This window comes from Nymphaea colorata, unplaced genomic scaffold, assembly GCF_008831285.2.
Source record: "Nymphaea colorata isolate Beijing-Zhang1983 unplaced genomic scaffold, ASM883128v2 scaffold0001, whole genome shotgun sequence".
In the NCBI taxonomy this organism is placed as follows: Eukaryota; Viridiplantae; Streptophyta; class Magnoliopsida; order Nymphaeales; family Nymphaeaceae; genus Nymphaea; species Nymphaea colorata.
In genome coordinates this window covers 6,745,654-6,764,625 of record NW_022204507.1, presented here as the reverse complement: position 1 = coordinate 6,764,625, position 18,972 = coordinate 6,745,654, and the positions used below count along the sequence as shown (strand labels likewise).

Below are 18,972 nucleotides of genomic sequence, written 5' to 3'. Positions count from 1 at the left end.
ACCTGAATGCCCTCGCTCCAGTGCCACCCTTTGCTGAGCGAGGGTTTCTGATTAATCTGAAACCCCTTGCTGTGTGAGGTTTTCAGATTAATTTGAAACACTTTGCTTTGCTGAGCAAGGGTTTCATCCCTCACTCATTGCGAACGAGGGTGTTTTGAAACCCTCGCTTGTTGGAGCAAGGTTTTGGAGAAAGAAACCCTTGCTCCAGTGAATGAGGGTTTTAGATTCCAAAGCTCCAGTGAACGAGGGTTTCATCCCTAACTCGCTGCGAGCGTAGGTGTTCTGAAACCATGTTTGTTGGAGCAAGGGTTTGAAGAAACCCTCACTCCAATGAGCGACCCTCGACTTAGAGTTAGAGAGAGGGAGAGAGAGAGAGAGGCATACCTTGACAGGCTTTGCAGCAGCAAATGAGAAGGGCAACGGTGGTATTGGGCATTTGGATGAGACGCTTTTCATTTGGATGAAGCATTGAAGAAGAAAGAGAAGAGAGAGAACCATGGATGGCACAAAAAACTACTACTTTGCTCGAGGCGAGTCGAGCTTAAAACATTCGAGTTCAATGAATTCGAACTCGGCTCGACTAAAAAAAGAGTTGAAAAATGAACTCGAGTTTGTCTCGTTTATTAAAATAGTTGGCTCGGACTCGATTTTGAGTCGAGAATTAACGAGCCGTGCTCAGCTCGTTGTTCACCCTCTATAAACCGTGTTTGGTAATGCAAAGCTTGCATCCTTGCCCTCTCTCTCTCTCTCGGCCCTGACCGTGGCAGTGTCTTTTTTTTTTCCCGATCTCCTCGTCATCATAAGCAAAAGGCATCTTCTATGGCTGAGCTCTCTCTTTTCAGTGGTGGTGGCTGTTTTTTTTTTTTTACTGATCTCCTCTTCATCGTCACAGACGAAGGGCATCTTTTGTGGGTGAGTTCTCTCTTTTCAAGTGTCTGCAGATATACTCAGAGATGGTCAGGCAAGTCATCACCCTCCCTCTCCCCCTCTCCCTCCCTCCCTGCCTCTATCCCTCCCTCTCCCTCCCTCTATCCCTATCCCTCCCTCCCTCTCCTTCTCTCTCTCTCTGTCTGAAATCATCAACAGTGCCGATGGCTTTTATTTCTCTTTCTAGAAATCCTCAGGCTCATCAAAAGGGTTGAAGTTCCCTGCACTTAGGAGTGTTAAAGGTAGTGTCTAAAGAGGGCTTGGAGCTCTCATCTCCATCGACTGAGCTTCAACATCTCTCTCTTTCTCTCTTTCTCTCATTCTCTCTCTCTCAAAAAGCTATTTCTGAAACCATTGCATTGCCAACAGTTTATTTTCATAGCGTTCTTTGGTGGAGAGAAAGGGCCATGGACAGCCGATAGTTTCAATTGCTTTTTGAAAGATTTTGAGAATCATATCTTCTAGTTGGTTTTAGGTGGTGAGAAAGGGCCATGGCAGGATATAGGTCGATAATGTGAGATCCGTGCAAGTGATCAGACAGGGGTGGCTCAATTTCTAATCCATGGATTTCACTCCACACAGATTTGAAATTTGTGGATTAGAGAGATCCACGATTTGTTTTTTCGTGGATCTTCTGAGTAGATCCAACCTTGGCCGAATCTTGTCTCAATCATCATTTGTCAGGCTGAGAGCTATGAAACAAGTCCGCGGTACTTCAAAACCTATCTCGATTGACAGGCATAGCTTTAGTATCTGCTTTATCTGCTTGAAGTCGTGTGGACCAGAAATTAATTAACAAATAGGAAGCAAGACCTTCCGACCCAACAGACCAATGAGACTATCCAATCCAATGGGCTTTGCTGGATGCTCATGCTGGATGCCTGACCTAACTAGAGCTCGACTCAAGCAGTAGCTCATGCAGAAAAGTTCGACACCTCTCGTGCTTGACTCCGATCCAGAAGTTCTCGCGAAGAAAAGAAAATGCTGCCCTCTGTCTTTGACTGCTTTGCGAAACAGAAATCCCCTCTAACGCGGCCCAGGCCTTCCACGAAAACTTTACTTGAATCTATGTCTTCAAAGCCTTTGTTTCGGAAGCCAAGCATTGGGAACCCCAATTTTGATCTTCGGAGAACAGGAGCTGTGGAGAGGTTCCAATGCAACGTCTGTTGTTTCTAGCTCTTCATCGAAGTTTCCGTCGATACATCTTTCTCTGCCAGAAGGACCTTTCTCTGACGCAGGTCTCCAGTTGAGCACGTGGAATCCACTCACAATCTTTTTCCATTCGTGAAAGAGACCTGAAAACTGTTCGGTCATTTTCGCTCGGTCCTCTTGTAGCCTTGTAGCATTGGAAAGGACTGGGTAAACTAGTGCTTCTTCGACCACATCTGGGGCTGATACCAAAAATTGTATGTCATTAGTACTTTTGAAAAGACAAAACAAAATAGCAATTCTTTAGGAATTCGGGCAGGCACGAGTGATCCTCGAGTCTGTGGTTACCTCCGAACGAAGGGGCTTGAGTTCCAGAAGTCTCATGTTCTATCTTTTTCTTTTGGCAAGGTGGGGCTGCTATCTGCTCGGGAAGCGGCTAGGCGATAGCTACAGGAAAGCTGGTCATCCAAGCTGCAAGGGAGGGATGATTTGATCGGCCCTTCCGCCATTTCTCCATACCAGCTTCTTCTACATATACCGCATTTGAAGCACCTAAAGGCTCTGAGATCCAAAGTAATCAAACACGGCCTAAGGTTTCTCTTGTGGATCTAATTTGAACTAAATTCCTTCTATTTTGAACAAAGTTTTGACTATGAAAGTGTGACGCAATTCGTAATTCATGGTAATTGGCTTCCTCACCTTTTTATAGTATTAACACAAACTTAGTTGTGGATTCTTTGTTGGGGTCTTCTTTTTGCTTACGGTTTTAAACTAATACAATCTTATTGCAATTTATCTAAGGACTGTGTTTTTTAATTTAAACGGCAAAATGAAGGCATGAAGTAAAATTCCTATTTTAAAAAGTGAAATGTTAGCTGAAGTCATAAAAAGTAATTTTGTGATAAGAGGATCGTATTAAAACAAAGAAATCATATTAGTGGATGTTGGATTGAAATCCGTATTTGATACTTTTTACAAAAAGCATGTTATTTAAAAGAATATGATGTAGTCTACTTTTAAAATTATAGAAAAGGTAGGCTTGGAAATAATTTTTTTTTGGAATTTATTTAAAGCACCAAAAACGTTTTTTCTTTGAAAATGCTTTGCTTTAGTTTTTTGTCAAATGCAATAAATGAACGTGTTTGACACATAATTACCGACAAACATTTGATCCAGAGAATATTTTTTAATAAATAGGCAACGGCAAAATTATTTAGGAGAAATTAAATGGTGTTTTCCAAATTCTCCCGTCTTTTTACAGAATGTGATGGTGTTGGCATACTTAACACATTTTTTTTCACTTTGAATCAATTCATTTTTTAAGAATAAAATTATGAATCATTTTAATTCCATATTTTTAATTTTACTTTTTTTGATGATCCGCTAAGTTATTATATCGTTGATTTTATTTGTTCTACCTTGAAACAATTAAAATTTAAAACTATGTAAAATAAATTTTGTAAAATGTATATTTTTGTCACTTGACATGATAAATTTAGGTCGAGGAACGTGGGTCAGAGTTATTAATTATTAATATTGTTCCACATCAGTGGATGTGTGTTGAATCAGCCATCTTGCCAACACGATGCAAGGCTAATAATTATCATGTTTCTTCTTTTTGTCATATTTAAAATCAATGAAATTATTTTGAATTATTCTTTAATTCAAGAATTTTAAAAATAAGGTGACAGACCGATACGTCCCATGTATTCAAAGGAACACCATCCATGGAAGACAATTGGATATTTCAACACATGGAGCACAGGTATGGCTACCTGTATCTACCTCTAGCTACCCATTTTTATATGGATTTGGTATTTACTGATGAAGTCAAAGTAACAATGAACCCAATAAATTGCGAGCATTATATTTGGCCTCGGGGGAATAATAACAGTTATAAAAATCCTGCTCTGGCCAATACTGACAAAAGCACTAAGGTAAACTTTACCCAACGGCCTATACAGATGTCATTGATAATTTCCATATTGCACTTTCCATCCTTCAAGGCTACAACAAAAGAAGAATGAAGACATTCTTACCTCAATAATTTGCAAGGAAGAATACAGATTCCACAGCTTGGATGAGTCTGTGAACATGTCAAGCATTGTAACTAAGCTGGTATATGGTGCTCTCATTGTGAACATAGAAAAAGTGGTTCACATAGATAACTCCATTAAAGGTTAAGAAGACAATGTCCACCATTTCCTTAGTGATAAGCCTTAAAATTATGATGCCTTAATTAAATTAGCATTAAAATAATTGGCAGCTTACCTTAAACATGAGCCCAAGCAGTCCAACATCAAATACTTTCGAGGTATAGCTACAAATTTGTGTTGGATCAAGTATATCAAAGAACATGACACGACTCTTATATCCTACAGAAAGTTGGCAACAGTGCCCCTTTATGATCAACATATATTAACTCAAATGGTGAACCAAGGACATCATAGGATCACAAGAAAAACATAAGCATACCTTTAGGAAATATGGCTTCCTTACTGCACCATAGCTTTCATGGAACAATAGAGCCAATTTCTATTGGCACAGGTTCATGCAATGTCTTTTTCAATATGAAAGGTACAGGTATCCGATCCAGAGGCTGGGCACACAGCCACAGTTGAATTGGATTTGTTTTCATTCATTATAGTACATGGGCATGAAGTAGTTTCTTTGATATGTACTTTATCTGATGATTCACAAGAAGATGGCTTCAAAAGCTGCACATTCACTCCAAAAAGGTTTTTTGCTTTACAACATGCACCTTCTCAAAGACTGCCATCTATAAGAAGTGAACTGGATTTTGCATTCATTGAAACATGCTCCCAGCATGGACTATCCTCCTTTTGGGAATAAGCTATATCGATGGTTTTACGATGCTATTTCAATTTAATGAATATTTCAGCACTCAAACCTTTTTCCCCTTTAGCATTAGATACATCGCTCTCAGGTGCAGACAATGAAAGCTGCTTTTCATTGACCTTATATCTATGCCTACTTCTATCGCTCTCTGCATTAGATGAACTATTGCTTTGCAATTTCTGCTGTTTCTGGTCGTGATCAACATTCTTATCCTCTTCCAGAAATACATGATCCATCTGGAGTCCTCCTTTTATGCTTTAAAAGAGGTCCTTCCCTACCTAGATCGGGGAAATGTTTGCATGCATTAACCTCAATCCCTGAACCTGCAGAAGTATCATCCTTAATGTGTGAAAGCATTCCAAGATTCAACTCTTGATGACCGAAGCCAATCTGAAATAACTTATCAGAGTTGGTGGTTGATGGAAATTCCAAAGAATTCATAATGTGTAGTTTGTTGACAAGATATGAAGCCATGTGGCTATTTTCTACTGAACTTGATTGAAAGGCTCTTGAAGTATCACAACCATTTTCCTCAGATTTGCAAGCTTCAGTCATGTCAAGGACTTTTGGACTCTTTGCACTAGAATTTTATCCTTCCTTTGAAGGATATTTCCATGCATTGCATTTCCTGTTTTGCACTTCTGAAGAAAGGCCATCAGTTGCAACTGTGTCAACTGAATGCTCACCCAAGAAGTCCAACTTCAGGCTCTAACTTACTTGCAATCTCTGATTATGTGGTGGCAAGAGTTCCAACGCCTGTTTCCCTTGATTTGGTGAAACTACTGTAACTTGTTTCTACCTTCAAACAAGATGAGTTCTCAGGTGTTGTCATGGATAAATCATCAATGGACAACTTTCCAGTTGCCCAGTCGTACAGAGCGGTCAGATTTCCTTCTAAAGCTTTTACAAGGGTATGCAATTCATCCAAATCATAATGGAAGAGGAAATATCTTTTTCTTGGACCATATTAGCAGAGTAGCTTTGCATGCTCTAAGCATGAGAAGTGGTTCCGTGAACATTCACAACCAATCGCTGAGATTGTGAATAACAAAAACATAAAAAGCATTCTTGATCATCAGTCAAATCAAAGTTTGCATGCATTCTTCTGGCTTCAAAAGGTTTAGGAAGTTTCTCTCTCCTCATTTGCTCCATCTGTACCCGTGCCTAAAAGAGTAATAACAAAAAATGTTACAACTTACAATGACAAATGAGTAACTTCAAGTAGCTAAAATGTGTAATGCATAAACATATGATTACTTTAACTGCTTGTGTAAGAATTTCATCCTTCCAGCATGCACTTTCCCATCTCAGACATTCTTTGTTGCATTCCTTGAGTAGCAGCAGCCTCCAAGGAGCCCTAACTACTCCGTTAGCGGCCCCGAGTAGCAATTTATCATGTGATATCGATGTTTTACGACACTGTTCACAGTAAAGTTCCACTGCACTTTGGCCATGTGGCAACCAATAATTGGAGCAACATTGACTGCCTTAGTACAGTTGAAACCACAGTTAAATCCTGAATGGTATGCCCTAGGGAAAGTAAGAACAAACTCACCAGCATGCTGAACAGTACGATAAATGGAGACCCCTTCAGATTTTAAAACTGATGGTGATAGTTGTGTGAACTGTAGCTAAATGAGTTGTTAAAGATTAATGTTCTACCAAAAGCAAAAATAATAAGCTTGAAAGCAGATTGGACCACTACAAAATGATCGATATTTCTTGGATTGTGAAGTATGTGCATTATCAAAACCTAAAAATGATAATCAACAGAACCAACTTCAGCTGGATTTATCCAAATGTTGACCAAATAAAAAAAAAAGTCACAAAATTCTATAGAAAAAAGTATAAAGAAGAGATAATTCTAAGCTTTACTTTGACATTAAAAAATGAAAAAAGAAAAACAAATGGGGGTTATCTTCTATTCAACTTTCTTGTGCACAAAAAATAAATAAAATCATGTAGTGGAAAGAAAATGACAATAAGTTCAAACTTTAGCAAGCCAACCAACTTATTTTGTCTAAAAGCAAAAGGGCCATAAAAATATTTACAATGTCCATCTTGCTACTACTTGTAATAATCATGTCATTGACATATATAAAAGAAGAATGACTATACCTAAAAAAGTTATCTTAGCAAAATAGAGTTGTATCGGAATAACAAAGTTTAAAATTTATCTTAGCAAAATATAGTTGTATCAGAATAACAAGATTTTAAAATTTAGAGATGTAACAAGTAACTTAAATTTATTGAAGCAAAACATGGGAGTTCACATTACACTATAAAACTTTCCTCTGGTGTAGAATCTTACCATAGAATGTTTTGCCCGAAGAGGGAGATTCATATAAGCTTCTACATTTAATTCTTATTAAAAAAGCAATTCTAACGTCAATTTGGTATGTGTCCCAACCTTTAATAGAAATTTACAAGAACCCTAATTAATGTCATCTTAGCTGATGGACAGAAGGCTTCTGAGTAGTCTATGACTCATCATATTATTGATTATTACCCAGGCAAGTTCATTCTAAGACTCATAGGATACAATGAGATATCAGTCAGGCATGTCCCATGCTGAGAAGAAAATGAATCATATGATGTAGTTAGCAAGCTGCCAATAGGTGTACTAGACCTTTTTTTAACTCAATGTTCTTTTCAGGTGGGCTGTTGACATCTTTACTAGCTTCTTGACTTCCTGTGTAATAGATAATGACCTTAGGGGAATTAAGGTATGTGGATTTTATTACAGATGGTTGTTTAGTTCAAGAATATAAAGACTAGGCATATCAGATTGTGCAACATCTATCATCATAATTCACAGCTAAAGCATCTTCTTCGTAAAGAAATACATATTCATTGTCTTCTTTAGGAACATCATCATAAATTTTTCCCTTACCAAGAAAACTATCATTAAGAAACATATAATTTGCTATTCTAGGGATAACAACAACTATATCTGTTTGATGTAGGTATACCCAAGTAAAACACAAGCATTTTCTAAACATAAAATAAAAATTCTCAGAGTTTACATTACGTGCTTGTGTTAGACTTCTACAGGACAATTTTGTTGAGTACAACCACATGCTTCTTGTGAACAATTTCTTCAATTTTAAGGTAATTTTCAAATTGACCTAAGTGAATTGTCCTCCAAAATAAGTTCTAAAAATTTTCAGATTTTTCTCAAACTGAGTTTTAAAAAGTTTTGTGAAAATATTTGAAGAAACAAAGAAAGTCATTTCAGCCTACAACTTAGTGAAAGAAGAAAGTACTCACATGTTGTCACCATGACCTTGTTTAGTGGCATGAATTTTCCACTCAAACTGACATCGGTAGACAATACCTTTTCTTGTACTTGTTCACTAAGCAAAAATTCATGCTTTAACAGCAATTGAAAATACCTGTGATATTCGTTGGATTCTTCACAAGCAATATTCAAGCTCTTATTTTGCAACCTTAGATGGGGTTTATATAGGTGAATCCATAGATTGTCATCATTGAGTACAAACAAAAAGATAATAAAAATTTGCTTCGAATTCAAAGTTCAAAGAGTCACTTTTTCTTTTCTGAATTTTAGTTCCTTCAAATAATAAATTAATGTTGTTGTGATTTATTGCCTCATTAATAGTTTATATAGCACTCCACATGTTTGGATTTTGGAAGGACTTAAGAATAGTTTCATAAGAAAATTTTTGCCAACACTTTAGAAGTTTAGATACTCGTGGGTCATTATCAGCCAATTAGTAGTGTATATTTCCCCTACATCTGAGCTTATACAATTAAGCAGGACAAAAAAAGGTATACCACTTAATATGTGCAGATCAAACCCAATGGATGTTACAAAATTTATGCTAGTTGATTTATAACATCATAACTATGAGCTTCAAACATGTTATAGACTATTTGGAACATACCCTCTATGGCAGTGGTAAATGGGCAGCAAAACTGTTACAAGACAAGATCAAATAGGCCCTCTTCAGGTGCACCAAGGCTTTCATCCGAATTTTCTGCTATGCTCTCATAAAAGAGGGTGGCTTTTCCGTTTTGGTAGTCTTGTTTCAATGCCTCATTTGATATTTATGTTAATTCCTTTACCAACGCAAAAATAGTAATTTCTTTCTCATGACAAATTTGCCAAGGCATCAGCAAAATTAGGCCATAATTCCTAACTGCAAATGCAAGATAATAAGAATTATATTAAAAAATCTAAGCAATATTCGGAGCTAGGAGAAGATAGGAGAATAAAACCCAAGTACAATAGGCAGGCCCAAATATAATTAAACAGATAAAAGTATTTAGCAACCAACTTGAGAATAGGTGACCATTGGCATTGAAGGCCCAAGCTTGAGCATCTTAATAGCAAAAATACAAGGAAATAAATTTGAAAGGAAATAACTCCAGATTTTCATATTATGTAAATGTTATGGATGATCAAGTAAGCATAATCCCATGAATTAAATAAAATGGTGATCCAGTTTATACATGTTTTTTATTTTTATTTTTTCCTCTTTCATTCAGGATGATTATATGAATCTTTGAACTCCCAGTTAAAAATCTCATTTTATTTATATATTCAATTCACTTAATGTCATGAAGCAGCCGTAATGAAATATGATATGGAAAACTCAGGAAATGAGACAGAAAAATCAATTTCTTGTTTTTAGCTTATCAGACAGGAAATGCAAAAGGGAGTAAAACACATGGGAAAAAGTGTTGTCTGAGTGCGAGTGCAATAAAAGAAAACACTAAAATAAAATATTCACATTCACTTACTATAAAGAAACTTCATTTAAAGAGAAAGATCCATCTCAATTCAACATTAGCCTGTCTTGTTAAACTAGTTAGAAGCTAGCATCAACATAAATCCAAGTATAATACATAAATGAACTTACCTGAGGCCAATGTCCAATTGAAATGATTAAAAAAAACAAAAATAGATTAAGAAGGAGAAAGTGAAGCACGGCACAGGAAAGTACTTGATCTGCAGAAAATCAATTAATTTTAGGACGAAAGTGACTATAAGAGACAATAAAAGAAAAAACTTCAGATCGTAACAAGGGACTCATTGTTCATCTATCAAAAGGGAGGAGCAGACACAAAACTCACCATTGGCTCCTTCACATGTAAAGTTCTGCAAACATACTTCCTTATACAACTTATCTCTCGAAGAATCCAATCCCAGGGGACCCGGTCACACAATTGCTTATATTATCGTAGAAGTTGGGGAAGGCTCAAACTAATAATGAAGCAACAAAATGAAATGCACGGGAACTACATAAATGCAATGAAATAGTTTAGAACTTAACACACTACCTTGTCTATATACACAAAAGTATTCTTCTTGACTGTTATATATGTTGGCATATTTAACATCGGCTTACATATATAAGAGAGAGAGATTAAGTTGGGGCTTATACATGAGAGAGAGAGAGAGAGGGAGAGAGAGGGAGGGAGTGAAGGGCTTGAATATCCCTTGTGCATATCCTTCATCATTTTCTGCACAGCCATTCGAGTTTCTCTTAGTCCAACATGAATCCATTTCGTTGTCGTTATGAAATTTATGTTTTTTCTTGTGAAGAACACATTTTATGGACCCCTGTCGCTGGAAGTTTCCTGCGTGGCTGAAGAACGGGCGAAGAGCTTGACAACCGAGGTCTAGGCATGACTTTCTATGCAGATCGACTTAGATTGGGGAGGAATTAGAAACTGAACTTGGTGCCATTGGATTCCCTAGCATGTCTAGTATTTTTCAGCCAAGTTTCATGATTTTTATAGTTCTTGACGTGAAGTTATTGAATTTACAAGCCGCACTGGTTTTCTAAAGAATTTCCAGCAACCAGCACAATAACAAGTGGTTTCCTCTTCAGTCGTTAGCGGTAGCAGCAGTTCGTTGATTATAGGATCAGTCGTGCTACAGGACTAAGAGCAGAACTTTCAGTGGGGAAGAAAGCCAAACCCACTGTCCATGATTCTCCTGAGCAAGAAGTTGAGACTTCCAGCCGAGAAGAACAAGTAGAATCCAACTTACCCAATATGGAATCTTTACACCAAGGCCGAGTGAATTCCTTTGAGTCCAACATGAACCAAATACGTCATGAACTACATGAGTACAAGAAGTCCCTTAGTAAACTTGATGAATGGGACCTGATGAAGCAGATGATGGACTCCTTGATTACTGGCCAAAACACTTTGATGAAAAGAATGGAACAATTTGACCGAACCACACAAGGCCCTCCTTGGAATCAAGACAAAGGCAAGGCGCCAATGAATAACCAGTTTGTCCCACCTTTTTTCGACAGTTTTAACCAATTTGAGCATTTCGAACATAATGGCGATAAGGGTTTGGCTCAGCTGGTGAGAGCCTTCGACATATATGCTATAGGGTGATTTTCCTAGTTGAGGACAGCTCCTACGCCAATGTCACAAGCATCCATTTCAATAGTGAAAGGTTTGCTAAAATCAGGCAAGGTGAGAACGGGTGCCGAGTGCCGACTTCAATTTCTCAAATGTCTCTCTTGCTTTGTCTAACCAAGTGAATGATCCTTTCTTAGTCATTTGGGTTAATGGGGTGGCTATGAGCCTGTTGCCTTTAATGAATCTTCTATAATAGCTGGTTGACCCAAGAAATCCACAGAGACTCCTTAAATCTTTTGGCAAAGGCCAGTTGTTCATGGCCTCTAACTTTTTGGGGTTCGTTTTCACCCCTTATGCTGACACTATGTGCCCAAGGTATCCTATGGAGGGTTGGCCGAAACTGCATTTCGATCTCTTAGCATAAAAATGGTGTTCCCTCAGGATTTGTAAGGTCATGGCCAAATGCGCAGCATGTTGCTCTATTGACTGGCTATAAACGAGAATGTCATCAAAGAATACCAAGAGAAGTTTCTAAGATACCATCTGAAAACATCATTCATGCACCTCTGGAATGTGGCGGGTGCATTGGTTAAGCCAAAAGGCATCACCAAGAACTCATAATGTCCATCATGAGTTCTAAAAGCCATTTTTGGAATGTCTTCATCGTGCATTCTAATCTGGTGGTAGACTGCCCGTAGGTCTATTTTGGAAAACACAGAGGCACCGGTTAACTCATCTAGAAGTTCATCGAGTACCGGTATTGGGTGTCGGTCCTTCACGGTTGCCTCATTTAGCGCTCTATAGTCCATGCAGAAGCGCCATGTATTATCTTTCTTTTTAACTAATTGGACTGGCGAGGAGAAAGGACTGCAGCTAGGGCATATGATACCACCCTCTACCATCTCCTTAACCAATCTTTCAATTTCTGCTTTTTGGTGATGACCATAACGATATGGCCGAACATTGATAGGTTTGGCACCCTGATTCATGATGATTCTATGGTCATAAGCTCGACATGGAGGAAGACCCTTCAGTTCCTCAAAGAGATCTGAAAACTGTTTAAGCACGTGTTGAACCATGGCTGGTATATTTTCTTGTTGCTCATCTTTGGCTGGTATGTCCGTGCATAGTAACAACACAAAACGCTGCGACTAGTGCCCTAAGTGCTGCCTTTGGTACAACGTTGGTGTTTGCTACCATTAGGGTGACCTTTTGGTCGCCTCCCTCATTAGCAAAAGACATACTCATGTCTTTGAAATTCCAAGAGATGTCCTCTAGAGTCTCTAGCCCTTGTACCCCCAATACCACATCGACACCACCAATGGGGAGTACTGAAAGATCAACAATGAATGGCACCTTTCGCATGCATAGCTGGACACCTTTACACTTTTGCGTACATACGAGTTTGGACCCATCTCCTACCATGACTGAGATTGGTTGTTGTTCTTCTAGTGGGCACCCAACTGCTTAAGCTGCCTCTTCACTAACGAAATTGTGTGTAGCACCCGAGTCTAGGTGTACTACTACTTTATGCTTTCCAATCTTACCAACAACTCTCATGGCATTCGGTCTTTTTGGGTCTGTCAAGGCATGACATGTCCCTTCAATAATCTCAGATGCACTTGTATCAGTCTTGGCCTCATTCGGACTAGGTGGATTTGTGTCTTGGCTAGGCTCTTCTTCTTCTTCATCACTTTCATCAATGACTTAAAAAACTTGAATATTTTTGCACTTGTGAGTACGACTCCATGGTTCCTTACAGTTGAAGCATTGATTGTTTTTTATCATTTGTTCCCTCTCTTGCCTAGTTATGTAAGTGGTAGGCACTCGGTCTCTGTAGAGGGGTTTTTGATTTTCTCTTTTGTAGGGCACAGGTTTTGTTGGGGGTAAATCTTTGTATTTGTTTGGCTCGTTGCCTTTGTAAGGTTTCCTTAGAGCATTCTTGCATCTATTTCTCTCTTCTACTGCTCGAGCTTCGGCGAAACATTCTACCAAATCAGTGTACTTTCTTCATTCTACACTTATCTTGACCTCCTCTTTGATGCCGCCAATGTAGGCACCGATTAGTGACTTGGTGGTCCAATCAACCATAGATGAAAGACTTTTGGATTTGCTTTGGTACTTTCGAATTGAGGACGTTTGTACCAAATCTTTGAACTCTATGTCAAAGTCTGTGTATGCTGAATCTCTTAATCGTGTTTGTAAACCCTCACTAAAATTTTCCCAAGTGATATTTGGTTGATGGCGTTTGAACCATTGATACCATTTCATAGCTTCTCTGTCGAAGTTGAGGATTGTGGTTGTAACCCATTCGTTTTCAGGCACACTACGACAATCAAAATATTCTTCTACCTTGAAGAGCCAATCCTTGGCATCTACCCCTGTAAAACGTGGAAAATCAATCTTAACGGCTGGGGTTCTTCTTCTTGGCTGAGTTTGGTTGCGTCTGCCTTTAAAGGGTTCTCCATCAACAAACACAATATCCTCATCTTCCTCACTTTCTTCCTTGCCCTGGTTCTTCCTAAATTGCTGGTTTTAGGGTGCTTGTTGTTGGCTGCTGGAGCCGAACCTAAAATGGAACTCAGGCCCTTGTTGGTGTCCCTTTGCTTCGTTGGCCTTTGGGTTGGCTGGTGCCATTATGTCCGAAATGCTCAAATTGGTTAAAACTGCTGGAAAAAGGTGGGACAAAAGTGTTCTACAATGATATAATTGAACTTGTTGAATCTGGTGGATTTCTTAGTGTGCAATTTCTGGTCACTACTATTTATTCTTGTTTTAGGTGGTAAACATGATGGATGGAAAAGTGGATGACTTGAAGCTTCTTTCGATCATATTAATGCAAGCTTTCTATAATGGGCATATTGAAGAAAAAAAAATGTGAGTTTACATTATGCAGTTTCTGGATTCATAGATGTCCAAAACATTTGTAGGTTATGCAAATAGATGGAGGTCCTTAGTTGCACTTCCTTTCTTGTGCTTATAATTTTCTAAAATTTTTCTCTGTTCTTTTTCTACATGCAGCTTACTGCTTTGGATATTTGAAGGATATATTTGGTTTAAACAAATCTAAAGATGAAAGGATTATGCTTGAAGTTTTCTCTGAATTCTACCTTAGACAGCTTTCAAAAGCATTTTCTCAAGGAGAATTGGAGAGAGCAACTAGCAAAGGAACTTTCCTTTGCAGTGAACTGCATTCTGATCCATTTCTTTCATCCGAACATTCCTCCATGTATTTTTGTAAGCGCATCTTTTGTAATTTTAGAATTGCAGGTCAGCCCAATCCCCATGTTTATATCGGGGGATTCAGAGAAGATGATGTACATGCATAACATGCATACAGTGAGACGTAAGTATTCTCTTTCCATGTTCAAAATGTACCATGGCTTGGAACCTCAGCGATAATACATTCTTGCTTTTTCATAATGTTTTTATCTCAGTATTGGTCATTGAAATTGTCCTCAAAGCTTACAAATTTTCTGAATGAAATCTTTTATGGTCTGCAGCAATTATTTTGATGACATGTTATTTCAATCATGAACTCACTAACACAGTCCTCTGTCATATATGTTCAACAGTTTCTATTTTCCATTGTTTAGAGAAAACAAGCAGGGGACTTGCATTGTGCCAGTATCACTAGTTCTTTCCACACCAAATCTGATCTCTTTCTATAAATTTAAGTGTGACAGGTTGAGCTTTCACATCAGTGAACTGGTTCTGGCAAGTTATTTTTTCTTGTACAAGATTACTTAACACTGCCTCACATGAGCTTAATCACTGTCCTCACTTGATTTTCCTGTGATAAGATACATCTCTTAAGATCACATGGACTTCTTGGAATGAATTTTAGCTTTTATCCCATGCATCTGATGTGGCTTAAGATCACATGGACTTCTTAAGATCTTCATTTGTGTTGAAATCTGGTACTTTTGATCTCCGATATGTATGTTCTGGTTCAGATGGGAGAAACTTGGTAAGTCCTCTATTTGGATATGACTTCTGGTATCAGCCCTGACACAAGACCATGATTAGTTCATCATGGGGAGCACCAAAATATTTTACAGAAGGGTTCAGTCTCCAACATGTAGAAGATGGTCGTTATGAAGACATCTACATGTATACAGGTGGCTCGATGTTGAACTAAAACAGACTGGACATTGGTAACTCAGATCTCCTACCTTTGGAGGTCAGTGTGACTGTGTCAAATATCGTCGCCCTGAAAAGTGCACCCTATGCTTGATATGATCATCTATTGTAGTGGCTATTACTTATGACTATTTTGATACTATCCTGTAGATTCTATACAGGTTACGTTGGGTCTGCATTAAGCAGCAACATGATTAGGTTTTTCCAAAGTCCAAGTGGATCGTGGAGCCATGAGGTACCATTTGCTTATGTTCACATTACTGTATGTGTGCATATGTGAGAGAGTACTAGAGAGAGAGAGGGTCCTAAATTGCTTGTTTGTTTCTTCTATGTTGCAATATCTGTGACACCTTTTGGAATTGGATTATGCCCGACATGCCTGGACTTATAACTGATTTCGTTATGTCACTGGTTGAACGCTTCCTTTACTTCTCAAACTGGCTGCATCGTGATGTCAGGCAATACAACATTGAGGACCCTTCAAAGCCTGTTTTGACTAGACAACTATAGGTTGGTGGACTCATTCAGAAGGGAAGCCAGATAGTTGCAGTAAAAGTGTGTGTTTTAGTCATTTTGTTCTTACCTTTTCTTGCTTTCCTCAGAAAAACAGACTCAGAGGTGGGCCACAAATGATCCGGTTGAGCTTGGACGGTAAGAGATTGTAGGTGACTAACTCACTCTTTAGCACATGGGATCAGCAATTCTATCCAGAGATCTTGGAGGAGGGCTCACATATGCTGCAGATTGACATGGACACAGAGAAGGGTGAATTGAAGCTGAATCCAAGCTTCTTTGTAGATTTTGGGCTTGAACCTGATGGTCCTATTTAGGGTTGACTTCGTGGTCGTTTGAGAATAAATGAGATGAGAACGGAAATAAGATGTGTATTCAAACAAGAGTGCCCATTATGTTGAAGTACCACATGGGAATTGCTCAAGAAGCACAACGCCTTGGGTTGTTGGATTAATTTGGAGAATTCAAAGAGGTGGCATAACATCGTAGATAAGTTTTTAAATACAAAAGTAGATGTCTTTGTCGCATGTTCTCCCTCCGTCGCATGTTCTCCCACCTTCACGGATGAAAAATGTTTCCCATCAAAGAAATGACGGTGAAAATTTTTCCCCAATTCTTTTTTTTATCCCACACCATCCTAGAAAGAGGACAAAAAGATGGATTGGGTTGCGGGCCACTTGAGTATAGAGTCAAGAATGGAATGCAGCAAAACTAGGCCATCCATATCAAGGTATAGTGGACAAGGCTCGAACTGTCCAACCCCACCAAAGCACAGATTGAATCCTCTATGGTTACAGCAGGTTCTAACTAGAGGAAAGATCAGTGTTCTGGGATGAGGCTAAGACTCACTTATAAAATGGCAGTGGCCCGGAGGGCAGTGGAGAACAGGCAAACGACCGAGGGTGAGAGAGAGAGAGAGAAGAGGAGTTTGGGGGGAAAAAGGATGAGGAAGACTTACGAGCAAAAAAGAAGCAACACAAAATAGTGTTGGGTGGGTGAGCCTCTATTTGTGTGTGAAATGTGTAAGAGGGTGTTACGTGCCTGCATGACGTTTGCTGCATATGAGATGCCAAGGTGTAACGGGAATCAATGACAGCGATGAGGGAGACGATGGCACTAAACGAGCAAAGGCCAGCCAAAGCACCGGCAGCCGTGGCAGCGGTGGTGGCAGACGTAGGAGGAGGAGGAAGAGACATACATGAGTTAGACTCTTGAAGAGACATACACGAGTTAGACTCTTGAAACCATCTGCTTCTCCCCTCTTTTCTCGCTCGTGGAAGATTGATCAAGAAGTTTGCGGTTTTCCTTTTTCTAGTCTTGGTGTTGTTACGTGTTTTAGTTCGCCCTACAAATACTCTTCGCGGGCTCAGAGTTTGTTCTGGTTAATTGTTGTTTTCAGTTGGAAGAGATGGCCGCACCTTCCTCTTTCTCGAAGATCTGCTTCAACCCAAAGTGTGGTGCCTCGTCATCGGAGAGGTGGTGGAAAGGAAGGAGATTAAGGTCCGATGACGTGGCCGAGCTCTGTGGCCACTACGAGTATGTTCTTTTTCCTCTGTTTTGTTCTTTTTTCGTCTGGTTGTTGCCCGGCTAGGAGATCAGCATAAAGAAGATATCTTTGTCGTTCTTGAAACAGTTTTTTACATCCTCGTTAGGACAATTAAGTTGATGGACGCACAATTAAAATGATGGATGCTGAAATTTTTTGTGTATAAAATTTCCTTGGGGTACAAAGGATCGTGATTCGCCAGAAATGTGAATTTTATTTTTCTTGAAGCTTTTTCTCGTTAATAATTTTCGGCAGAGTGACAAGTTTGCCTCCTTTGGAATCACATGGTTTTCTCTAAGTTGTCGCTGTGAAACTGTTAGGAATTTGAAGTGCTAGATTTAATATTGGATTTGACCTGTCATGACATTTTCCGCACAAATGTACGTGTTGATATCTGCAAATTCATAGATTTTATCGGAATTTGAGGCTCCCTTAAGACGAGGTCTACTTTTGTCTCTTAAGTTTTATCCTATGCATTCTCTTGGGATCTGCATAGGAATGCCAAAATCAATTTATTTTCAGATTCTCCAGTGAAATTACATCGGCGTCCACTTGAAAAAAACATAGATATCTGGCTTTTTCTTTCTGTGAATTTTTTACAGAGTCTGTATGTGTGGAGTGTATGCCCATGGTGGTGATGTGCTGGGTGTCATGCGCTCGAGCAGATTCGACAAGGAAAGCTACATGTCTTACTGTGAAGCCTTCACTTTTCTGTTGATTTGGTGCGGAAGTCGATCATTTCTTGGTTATTGAAGCGGTGGTGTGCAGAAAATGTGGTTTCGTTTCCCTGTTCTAGGCGAATTTTGTAAAGAATGAAGCTCTCTTATTTGTTTAAATGCATGCAGATGGCCTTTTTAATTTTGCATCTGGCCTGTAAAGTGGGAAACTATTTTTCCTCTGACGGAATGGAGCATCGGTCGGCTACCCCCTTTTTTGTCGAGCGCTGGAGAGTCGGTTAGACGTCATACTTGTCCGTAATGAACCTTTGCCTGTCGTAGTGGTGACTGTGAAGAGCTATCCATCACTAGCAGCTATTGGTCGGTAGAGAAGAATTCTATCTTTTAGAATTTTGTATGCATAGAGGAATGGGGCTCCTTTGCTGTTGCTAGATTTGGATATTACCAAGTTATCACACCATTGGGGGATTTCATGTTACATGTGGATCTATTATATTTTTCCTATTTTTGATGGCTTTTCTGTAGAGAATTTCGTCAGAATCTTTTTCTTTACTGATAGTCCATCTTTGAACCTCTTTTAAAAACTTTATCTCCAATGCATTAACTGTATTTGGTTTTTTCTTCTTTTCTTTTAATCACCTAGGAAGCAGTAACCAATATTCTGCCACATTCTGTTGATAACTCTCTTTTGATCTTGTAGTTCTGCGTATGATGAGTTAAGGTTTTTGATGATTTTCATTTTGATGCTGCTGGTGGAGGAACTGTGAGACATGTGGAAAGGTTAGAAACTGGGACGTAAACATCAACTCT

At 38.9% G+C, this 18,972-nt stretch overlaps 1 pseudogene; it reads left to right on the top strand.

Annotated features, from left to right (window-relative positions):
* The first annotated feature begins 15,166 nt into the window (after positions 1-15,166).
* On the top strand, positions 15,167-16,256 carry LOC116267848 (selenium-binding protein 1-like; annotated as a pseudogene).
* Positions 16,257-18,972: the final 2,716 nt, after the last annotated feature.